The following is an 11,988-nucleotide window of genomic DNA, read 5'->3' as shown; positions in this document are numbered from 1 at the left end:
TGACAGGCAGAGATCACAAGTAAGCAGATAGGCAGGCAGAGAGAGAGAGAGGAGGAAGCAGGCTCCCTGCAGAGCACAGAGCCCAATGTGGGGCTCGATCCCAGGGTCCTGGGATCATGACCTGAGCCGAAGGCAGAGGCTTTAACCACTGAGCCACCCAGGCGCCCCCTTTTACAATTTTTTATATGTGACTTTTAATTTATGTGTGCTTGACTAAATTCAAAAGTATGAGTAGACAAGTTGGCCAAAAATATCCTTTGAGGGTAGTGGTGGTTCTAACTGGGAAAATGGAAATGCCATTGTGTATTTGGCATTGAGTTCCATGTAAAGGTGCTTTGCCCATCAGGCGTAAACTAGAGGTCTTAAAATTAGCATGTTCGCATAGAGCTCTCAGTTTCTTTCCCTGTCAGGTTTCTTCCCAAGTCTTCTTAACTGGCCCCTTGGTGGCTGCCCTTGCTGTCCTAGAGTCTTTCCAGGGCATTCCTGTTTGGATGGACTTCTGCTCCCATCGGTCCTGGGGGCTCAGATGCTGCCATGGCATCCCATCCTACTTTGAGTAAAAGCCCAGTCTTCCTTGGACTGTCAAAGCTCTACAAGATTGGGCTGTTTCTACCCCTCATCCCACGGATTACAACTCTCCCTTCACTGCTGCTCCTCAAACATGTCAAGTACACACTTGGCTCTGGGTCTTTGCTCCTGCTGCTCACTTGCTGAAGTGATTTCTCCCTAGATGTGTGGAATTAATTCACTAAATTCTTTCTTTCTCTTTCTTCTTTGCAGTCTTTGTTGAAATGTCACCTTAGGAGCCAGTACCTTCTTGGGTATTTTTAACTAATAATAGCAACAAGTACAAACCCCTTCCCAGGACCCCCTGTCCCTCTTGTCTTGCTTTGGTTTACTTTCCTCACTGCATTTGTCTTCCTCTGACATTTTGTGTAATTATGTGCATATCTGATTATTGACTTCATCGACTGTGTTCACTGCTGTCTCCTGTAACCTAGATCAGTAGGCATTCAATAAATATTTGTTGAGTGAATTAATGTCACCACCATGCCCCTGGTTGATCAAGTACAAACTTTTTTTTGGGTTTTATTTACAAATTTGACAGAGTATGCATGAGTGGTGGGAAACAGGAGAGAGATAGAGAGGGAGGGAGAGAGAAAAATCTCAAGCAGACTCCATGCTGAAAGTGGCCCAACACAGGGCCCAATCCCGTGACCCCCAGATCGCAACCTCCAGATCATGACCCCGAGATCATGACCTGAGCTGGTCAGATGCTTCACCACCTGAGCCACCCAGGTACCTCGATCCCATACACACTTAAGAAAAAATCTTGAAGTCTCCCTTTCCTTCAATTCCAAGGCCAATTCATCTCCACCTTGTGTAATGTTGGGCAGGTGTCCCTGGTGAAATAGATCTCAAAGCTTCTTCCATCTTGCCAACTCCAGTACCATCTTGCTCCAAACCACTGCCATCACCTGCCTGGATTATGATACTACCCCATTCTGTCTCCTTGCTTGTCCTCTTGTCCTCCCTAAAACCCCTTCTCCACACAACGGCCAGGGAAGTCTTCCAGAAGATATGTAGATCAGACCACATCGTCCTCTATTTAACATCCTTTCACAGCCTTCCGTTGGTCGCAGAATAAAGCCCAAACTCCTTATCAGAGCCTTCAAGGTCCTGCATGAGATGCTCTGCCGACCGCCGCATTTCACCCGATCCTCTTTCTTACCTACTCAGGACGCTCCAGCCACGGTGGCCTTGTTGCATTCCAAGGATGCACAGGTCTTTTCTCACCTTTTAGACCATTGGCCTTACTATCGCCTCTACCTGGTGTGCTTTTCTTCACACTGTCTATGCGGCTGAAATGAGTCTATCCTTCTGGACTCAGTTCCAGTATTACCTCCTCCCAGCGGTCTTCCCTCTCACCCCATTCAAAGTAGGCGTGGGATTTCCTCACCCACTGTCTTTCCCTCAGAGCCCTCAGCACATCCCCAGCTTCTTGTTTCACTGATCACCTCCTCATAAACTTTTCATAACACAGTGTATGGCAACCGCCTTAGGCGTTGCAGGCCCTGCATTCTGTCCCAACTACTCACTGTTGTCATTTCTTTGAAAACACAGCCGTAGACAACATGTGAACAAATGACCATAGTTGAATTCCAATAAAACTTTATTTAGGATCACTGAAGTCTGAGTGTCCTCTAGTCTTCACCTCCCAAAATACTGTGCTGCTCTTGATTTTTTTCTAAGCATTTAAAAACAGAAAAATCAGGGGTACCTGGGTGGCTCAGTTGGATGAGTATCTAACCTTTGATTTTGGCTCAGGTCATGATCTTGGGGTCCTAGGATCGAGCCCTGAATCCGGCTCTGCACTCAGCATGGAGTCTGCTGGAGATCTCTCTCCTCCTCTGCCCCTCCCCCCACATTCTCTCTATCTCTCTCAAAATGGATGGGTAAATCTTTTAAAAAGAAAGGGTGTAAGGAAGAAAGAGAGACCATTCTTAGTTCTCGGACAGTACAAAAAACAGGCAGGAAGCCAGATTGGGCCCATCCGCTGGGACCTCATCTGCTGTGTCTTCAGACCCCGAAGAGTGCCCTACACACGGTAGCTTCTCAGAAAGATACTAACAGGGTGACTCCAACAATTTGTTCAGGCTCCCACATTATAAAAAAGTAAGTCTTCTGGGACTGTGTGCTCCAAGGGTTAAAACCAAGCTTCCGTCATCAGTCAAAAGTTTTTGTTTATTCAAAGCTAGAACTACATGCCCCATTTGGCCTTACATTCTATTGTTCTCCAAGGGGCCTTAAAAACGATAGATTTTTGCCAGATGTAAATGAGAAAACTAAACTTACATGAAATAAGAGGCTAGAGGTTAAGCAAAATTAATACACTGGATAAAATCAAGATTCAAGTGGATTTTGTGGGTTATGTGGAAACCAGTGGTGAACATCAGGCAGAAGGAAGGCTAGAAAACAATCTGTTTAGGGTATGACCCCTCAAAATAACTACGGAGGGAAAACAAATCTTCGGAAGGAAGTCTAAAACACCTACATGCCTCCCCACCCATCCACCCAGAACACAGACTCTTCTTATTTTGACACATCTCTTGCAGAGAATAGCTTTCTTTGGGAAAAGAAGATTTTTGAGAAATAACATTGTTTTTTTTCTTTTTCTTTTTTTTTAAGCTATGTTGGGCCCCAAAGAGTAATGGGCTGTCTTCAGTGGTTATGTCTTAGGTTGGGATGTGAAGTCAGAAAGCAAAGGCAAAGGTACGCAAAGGTGAGGCGGCTCATTTCTTATGCACACGGTGACACTAACTGAAGATTCCAAGGAGGAAACATTGACAGTTGTGTCTTCGTTCTGCTACAAAATTGCATTTCCCTGTCAAGAATATTATATCTCCTAAGTTAATAAAAGTCACAGTGTCATTAATTTTAGAGCTGCAAAGTAATTACACATAATTTGTCCATCTGCATAATGCATTCAAAGGCCTCCAAAGGCTAAAGAATTTGGAAGGAGCCCTAACTGCAGGTGAAATGCTCATGCCCTGATTGCTTGTCTGGAAAGAGAACTTTCGAACAGACAAACCCTCAGCGTTGACACCGCGGTTAATTCGGATTACAGTACATTGCTTCAGATTTCTTAGTTAAAAAGACATAATATTTGGATTCAATTAGGAGTGAGTGTGGATTAAGATGTCAAAAGCTAGCCATAGGAGCCATTCTTTGAAATCTTAATAAAGAGGGTCAAACCAGTGGAATTTACACTGGGTACACAGCCTTTCCTATTACTAAATGTCCTAAAATCTGGATCAGATAAAATCTGATTCTGTCAGATCTGTCGCTGCTTCCCTAGAGACAAGCCTGGAGCCACCTGGCAGGGGGCAGGGGGGACACATACACTTGCTGATAGACTGGTGCCCCTTGACCACAGGCTCCCCTCCAAGCACAGTGTGAAGGCTCAAGTGCCACACGCCTCCCATGGCAGGAAAAGATGAGTAAGACAAGCCCACGAACCAGAGGAGCTGAATAACCAGCCTGTCGGACAAAATGATTCTCATGAACATTTTTGGCTGAGAAGGGTACAATAAATTGTCTTGTCTTCTTGAAGGCCTATAATTGTGCTTACTCCATGGCCAGTCTGACCCTTGAATGGCCCCAGGAGAAGAGCAGATGAGACATGACCTCACGTTCAGTGGGACGCAGCTTACGGGGTGTGCCCAGACCTCTCCTTTTGGGGCACAGCTGTGTTTTTGTGTGGAGTGGTTCTGGGTTTGGGTGAAGGGCCCCCTCTTCCTTCAAGCTGCACATAACAGTAGCTGATTTGCAAATCTGCAGCAAAAATTGAAGACACCCTTCAGTTGCTTTCCGACTGAATCGTGTTGTATATCAGCGAACGGGAACAATCCATCCCACTGAGTGTCTTCTGTCCTCATTACTAGAGAAATAGTCGGTACGTGGTTAAAATAGTACCTGAGCTCAGGCCTTTAAAGTCACACACAGCTTGTGTCATGAGACTAGATGAACAGATCGATGTGGCTTTAACCTTATCATTTCTCATTTTAGCCAATTTTCCAAAATAACCTGATGTGAATAATAAACTCGAATACTAAGATAGCATAAGGGGCTTATGGGGAACATGAAGCAGAATAACATACACATATCAGGGGCCCCAGAAGGAGAAGGGAAATGGGCAGAAAAGTTACTTAAAGAAATAATTGCTGGAAACTTCTTAACCTGGGGAAGGAAGCACATCCAGGGCCAGGAGTCCCAGAGTTCCAAAGAAGAAGAACCTATCGAGAACCACACGAATAAAAATGAACTGCAAATCAATTAAAGACTGGAATATAAGACCTGAAAGCCTAAAACTCCTGGAAGAAAGCAGGTGGTAAGCTCCCTGACATCAGTTCTGCCCCCTCTTTCTTTTTTGGGTCTGACTCCAGCATCAAAGTCAACAAAAGCAAAAATAAACAAGTAAGACTACATCAAATCAAAAAACTTCTGCAGAACAAAGGAAAGCATCCATAAGATAAATAGGCAGTCTACCAAATGGGATAAAATATGCAAATCATATACCTGATAAGGGTTAGTACACAAAATAAAGAACTCATAGGATTCAATAGCAAAACAAAACAAGCCAATTAAAAAAGGGCCAGAGTCGATTCGCAGACCTGTACCCCTGGGGATAAAAATATATGTTTATAAAAATAAAATTTGAAACAACAGACAGGAAAAAAAAAAGGGGGGGGCCAGAGTACCTGAACAGACTTTCTTCCCCCAAAAAAGACACACAGATGGCCAATAGGTTCATGAAAAGAAGCTCAGCATCACTCATCACCAGGAAAATGTAAATCAAAACCACAATGAGATCCCACCTCGCACCTGTTAAAATAGCTGTTACCAAGAAATCCCGAAATAACATATTGGGAGGGTAGGAGAAAGGGGAACCTCTTACACTGCTTTTGGGAACGCAAACTGGTGCAGCCACTCTAGAAAACCGTGTGGAGTGTCCTCAAAATGTTGCAAATCGAACTACTCTATGACCCGGAGATTGCAATTCTGGGAGTTTATCTGAAGAACATGAAAACACTAATTCAAAAAGACACGTGCACCCTCATGTTCATAGTAGCATTATTTACAGAGGTTGAGACACAGAAACGATGTAAGTGTCCATCAATGGATGAACGGATGAAGGAAACGTGTCCATACATTACCAAATACCACTCCGCCTTTCAGAAGAAAGAACAAAATCTTGCCACTTGGACAACAGCACGGATGGAACCTGAAGGCATTGTGCTAAGCAAAGTAAGTCAGATCGAGGAATACACATGACGTAAGTTCCCACTTGTGTGTGGGATCGAAAACCAACCAAACTCATAAATGCAGAGAACAGATGGGGGAGTTGCCAGATGTGGGGGCTGGCCGGCGGGAGAACGGTGAGGAAAGTCAAAAGGTAGGAACTTCAGGATATAAGATAATTCACAGGGATACAATGTACAGCTTAATGACTATAGTTGGTAATACTGTATTGTGCACTGAAAAGGTGCTAAGAGTAGCTCTCATCACAAGGGGGAAATTGTGTAATTATAGATGGTGACCAGTACTAACCGGGCTAGTTGTGGTGATGATTTCACAATGTATGCAAATATCAAACCATTATGTTGTACGCCTAGAATTAATAGAGGTCAATTATATCTCAAGAAAGAAAATCGACTTTCTGCTTTAAAGAAGCTTGAAGTGGATACAAATTCATTTATAAATCTATAAATTATGAGCTTTTATTAACTTTTTAAGTTTCAGTATGCAATTCTGTGTGCTTATACACTCTTCACGTTATAAAAGAGACCAGAGAGCGGCATGGAAAGATCCTCACATGTCCATGTTTATTGGCATTATTTATAGTAGCCAACAGTTGGAAGCAGCTCAAATATCATTCACAGGTAAATGGATAAGGAAAAAGTTATATATCCACACAGTGGAATCCACAGTGGAATTCAGCCCTAAAGAAAGGAATCCTGGGTGCCTGGGTGGCTCAGTCGGTTAAGCGTCTGCTTCAGCTCAGGTCGTGATCCCAGGGCACTGGGATGGAACCCCGAGTAGAACTCCCTGCTCAGCAGGGAGCCTGGTTCTCCCTTGGCCTCTCTATGTGTCTCTCATGAATAAATGAGTGGCATGGTGGCATGGTGGCTGTGGGTGGGGGGGTTCCAGGAAATGGAGTGTTGTTCCCTTGGCACAGACTTTCTGTTTTGCAAGATAAAAAGTTCTGGAGATCTGTCACATGACAGTGTCAGCACACCAAACAGCACTGAACCCAATGTTTAAAAATGATGACAAATTTTATGTTTTGATTTTTACCACCATTTTTAAAAAGGCACTGGAGAAAAATGACCATTACCTCCATTTCTAGCCTTATCACCTGCCACTCTGATTAGCAAACCAGTGGGTTTAAGATTTTATTTACTCATTTAAGAGAAAGAGAGAGAGCACAGAAAGGGGGAGGGGCAGAGGGAGAAGCAGGCTCCCCTCCAAGCAAGGAGCTGGACACTGGGCTTGATTCCAGAACCCTAAGATCAGGACCTAAGCCAAACGCAGACACTTCACCGACGGACCCCAGGCACCCCGCAAACCAGCATTCTTAAGCTTCATCCTCTCTGCCTGCCTCTCTGCCTACTTGTGATCTCTGTCTGTCAAATAAATAAATAAAACCTTTTTTTAAAAAAGATACAAGCAAACAAACAAACGTGGGTATTGTGACAGCATTCCCACCCCTTGCCTAACGCGGCTTCTGTGGGGTGTGACAGTAGCAGACACCTCCAGCTGTCCTCTAGAGGGTTCACCAAGTCCCCGAACCTCAAACCTGAGCCTGAGAAACATTCCAAGCCTGAAAAGTGGATGAGAGCTGGTAAAAAACAAACAGAAACAAAAACAAAAACAACACACACACACACAGAAACAAACCCTAAAACAGAAGATGCTGGCAGGACTTTCTGCGCCTATAGCAAGGGATGTGACTTGGGTTTTTCTCTAAACTATTTAAGAAAAGAAGTATTTGTTGTTTTTCCTCTCGATTGGGGTAACGTTCCTGTTTGTTTACCATCAAGCTTCGGATTCCAGCCCCGTCTACACAGGTGCAGCCTGTGCGGCCCGGGAGCGCGTGCGAGGCGGGAGCGGGAACTAGCGGGCATGAGCACGAGTTCCAGGTGGACCCGCTCCGCGGCATGAAGCCCCTCACCCCCGCCCCCGGCTGCCGCCTGACCCCAGGTTGAGCGCGTCCAGAAAGCTCTTTAGCTCGGGCCAATCCGGGCCTCCCCTCTGACCATCCTTCTGCTCACCTCCTATTTAGGGGAACACCTGGCCGGGTCTCTGCAGCTGACGGAGGAGGAGGCTGGGGTAGCCGGAGGCTGGGACTGCTGCTGACCTCCTGAGTCAGAGCTTTTCTGTTTCTTCTCTCTCTCAGACTGCGCCTAGGGGGTCTGAGCCCTGGCACCCAACTCCGCTCTTTCTCCTGCTGCAAAGAATGCTGAACTTGGTAGACGTGAGAGCAGGCCTCAGGCCAAACCCCTACGACAGACAGTGGCCTGGGGGTGCCCTTTCCTCAGCCCCCAGGCTCTTCGCTGGCAGAATGAGGGCCGTTGGGACCTCCTCGGGCCGGGCTTCCCAAAGACGCTGCTCAGGGTCTGGGGTGGGAGCAGAGCCGCCCTCCCCGAGGGCCCAGCCCCATCCCCTCCTGACCGCAGCAGTCTTGCTGAGAACCTTTACAAGCTACTTTCTCCTTCTCTGACGCAAACTATCCCACCTACTTTCTGCTTCCAAATGATCTGAACTTCTCTTAAAAATTCAAGGTCTACGTCACTTTCCTAGGAAACTTAGCTCTGTTTCAGACCTTTTTTCCCAAGACCGAAGGGGGGTTGACTTAACACTTCTGATTCCTTCCTTTCCTCTAAGCTGTTTTTTTTTTCTTCATAGTTTGAAGAACTTAGGAGCCCATTTGGGGTTCATTTCGGGTCTGAGTCCAGTCATGCTGGAGTTTGGGGGTCAGGCCCAAGGCTAGCAAATGATTTTTCCTGGAGTTACGAAGACAGGGTCTCCCGTGTTCCATCTCTCCTGCTGGGCTCTCCCTCTTGCTTTTCAAGCTCAGGACAAAGTGTTTCTTTTGCCCAGGAAAGCGCATACCTGTTTACTTCACTGACCTCCAGGTGTTCCTGTGTTTTTTTTTTAAAGATTTTATTTATTTGACAGATCACAAGTCGAGAGGCAGAGAGAGGCGGGGGGAGGGAAGCAGGCTCCCTGCTGAGCAGAGAGCCCGATGCGGGACTCGATCCCAGGACCCTGAGATCATGACCTGAGCCTAAGGCAGCAGCTTAACCCACTGAGCCACCCAGGCACCCCCAGGTGTTCCTGTTGAGATGTTTAGCGGCTTAATGAAAAAGGCTCTTCCAGGTGAAATGACTTGGGGGTTGAGCGGACCTCGCGGTCAGCTTCATGGAGGAGCACCTGTGCCGTCCCGCAGGGTGTTGGAATCCGGCCCCGTGGCTAGTTGAATCCTGAACGAGCGGTCGCTGTTCTCCCTTGGCACTCAACCCTGCTCATGACGCTGCCAGTGTCGAACTGATGTCCTCCTTCCTGGGGTTCCTAACTTGGTCCTCCGCTTCCCAGGCTAGAGTAAGGCCAGAAATGTTAAAAACCATATCTCCCAGGCATTCTTCCACTCTATCACCTGCCTCTACCTGTCAGTGACTCACGAACTAGAGCCATCCTGCCTGCCCCCTTGGGGTTCCTGGGAGGCTGATTTAGACAGCCGCTGTAGGAGAAACGCTAAGTTAGGGCGTCTCTTCTAGAACTTTGTAGTGTGCTAAGTATTTTCTATGCATCTTGCCACTTAAGTCTCGACCATCCAGAAAGCCCAATCCCCCTTCCCTCTTTGAGAAGTGAAGTTCAGGGAGGTTAATAACTTCATGTAACAAAACCTAGATCCCCAGTGCAGGCTGAGCCTAACCTATGCTCTTAGCCACGGGGCCATGAGTGTGCGCTAGAAATCCTGTTTCTGGGGTAGAAGGTAGAATGAGGGTACAAATCTTGCTTTTCTGCGGATGATCCTATGGGAAGAATGAGGCCAGGAGTAACCAGTGAAATGTCTTTCCTTGCAGAAAGGGGTCCTTACAGAGTGCGGGGAGAAGCGCACCCCACCCCCTCAGGAAAAGTGGGCCCTAATAGCCTCAGAGCGATGAAGGAAGGACAGGAATGCATCCAATTAACTCCTAACCTGCTGTTGTGACTTGTCCCATGCTCCGTTATTTCTAGAATTTGCTAAGATTCTCCACAGGTGTGTGTACAATCCTACAAGCACGGGGTTGTTGCCAGGCCAAACGGTTTGCCCTTTTAAGATTCTAGAACAGCTTTAAGCTCCCCCAAATGGGGATCTGGGATCCCCATTTCTGCCCCCACAGGTGCATACCCACCCCCATTATCCGCTTTAGTGCCCAGAATGGTACTGATACCATGATGGAGCTGTGATCCCTGAAAGTCGACCTTGGGGTTCACTCTTGGTGTTGTACACTCGGAGTTGGGGTCCCACTGTACTGGTCCCATCACTGTAACTTCCTGCAGAGTATCTTCACAACCCCCAAAATCCTCTCTGCTGAGTTTCTCCGCTCTGGGAGGTTTTCCAGCACCCTCTCCCCCTCATTGTTTCCAGGTAGAGCACAGTAGGTTAAGGAGTAATGCAGCTTTTTCTTCCCATGTACTCTAGGCCCTCTGAGGTCTAGGGACGGGTCTTGGGTTTGGTTTTATAAGGGCGAATAGTCTCGTCTCTCCCTTTCTTTGCCACAAACCTGGGGCATCTGAAAAGGCCATCTCCGTGCTAGTGACTCATAAAACATGAACCGTGGACACGACACGGGGAGGAGGGCAGGGGAGAACCGAAAATCAGGAAAAACCTGCAAACAGGGTTCCCTAAGAGCTGTGCTCCAAGGCCCTGAGCAGTAGTGCAGACAAGATCTCTCCCGTGATCCTCCATGCCCAGCCAGGCTTCCCCTCCTCTGGGCTGTGACTGCGGACCCCCACCCGCACCCTTAACTCGTAGCTTCCCTATCCAGTTTTTTCCCTCCTTTCCTGAAGAAACTGCCCACCTCGCCAGTCCTCTCCAAGCCTATTCCCCATGCTACTCCCACTCTCGTGCCCCGCCGGAAACTGGGTTTCCTTTGATCATGCCATTTGTTTTTTGTTTTTCCAGTCTTTCCGGTGACCATGGTTAAAGTTGTGCCCCCTGTGTTTGGGGACCTGTGCTGGCATGTCACATGACTTCCAAACCGACAGCCACGTTGCTTCACGGTCACACCCCCTCCAGGACCAGCTAGGGCTGTCCCTCCCCACTTCCTATTCCAAGTCCCCTGCTGGCATGCAGCTAACCCCCCGCAGGGGTTCAAGGAGCGCCCCGGGCTCTGTGCCGTTGTCGTCCTCCGTAGCACTTTGGCTCAACCGGACAAGCTCTCTGGTGCTCAGACTCCCTCTTCTGGGCTGCAGATGTGGGAGGTGCAAGCAGAGGACCTTGGAAAGTTGATCTTGAACACCCTGTAAGACTCTCCTTGGAATATTTAAAAAGATTCCCTGGTTGTTCTGACCCGGCCTTCAGTGTGGCGAGCGGGCACGGTCCTGCCCAGCCCGGACTCCTCACGGTGGTGCTATGTCGAGCGGAGCGGGGCAAACGGATGACCCCGATGGGGAGAAGCCCAGGCTCCCAGTCCAGATCCTGCCACACCCCTCGAACTGAGCACCGTGACCACACCTGTGTCTTCTCAGCTTCTAGAAATCCTCTGCATCCAACCTCAACCAGAAAATACCACTTACTCACACCTTTCTCCTTGACTTTGCTGAGCAGTCCTGGTTGAGGCCCTTCAGCTGTAACGGGTTCAGACTTCCCCACTCCTGACTCAATCCTGACCTCACGTCACCAGTCCTTCCACCTGTGAAAGGTGCAAGTGACGATACTGGGGGCCCAGGGCTCTGTGCTTGCAGACCGGCCTGGGAGAACCAAAGGTCCTGGAAACGGTTCTGGCAGAAACCCCATATGCTAAAAAGCAGGCTCTTTAATTATCTTTATCTTGGTCCTTTCCACACAACATACCTTCCTCAATTTCCACTTCTATTATCCTAAGACTTGCCCCAGACTCCTGCCTGCCCTTGTGGTTATTTTTGTCCTATGTCAGAGTCAGAATTGGAATTAGCTCACAGAAGCAGAATTACTTCAGAAGGCAGATAGAAGCTGGGTGGGTAGAAATCCTAACAATATTTTCATTTAGAGCTCGGACAACTTGAATGACCCAGGAGTGGGCTGCGGCAAGGCAGAGCATTTTCTGTGCGAGGGTCAGTTCAGGGAAATGAGCATTGCATATTAACTTAGATAAAATCAGCTGTATGGGTTCCTAGGAGGATTAAAAACCTTGCACAAATGCGTACACCGAGTAATATATACCTCTGAGCATTCCA

The sequence above is a fragment of the Lutra lutra genome, chromosome 10 (genome assembly GCF_902655055.1).
Source record: "Lutra lutra chromosome 10, mLutLut1.2, whole genome shotgun sequence".
Lineage (NCBI taxonomy): Eukaryota > Metazoa > Chordata > Mammalia > Carnivora > Mustelidae > Lutra > Lutra lutra.
The sequence above is the reverse complement of the archived record's forward strand: the minus strand, read 5'-3'. Positions refer to the sequence as shown.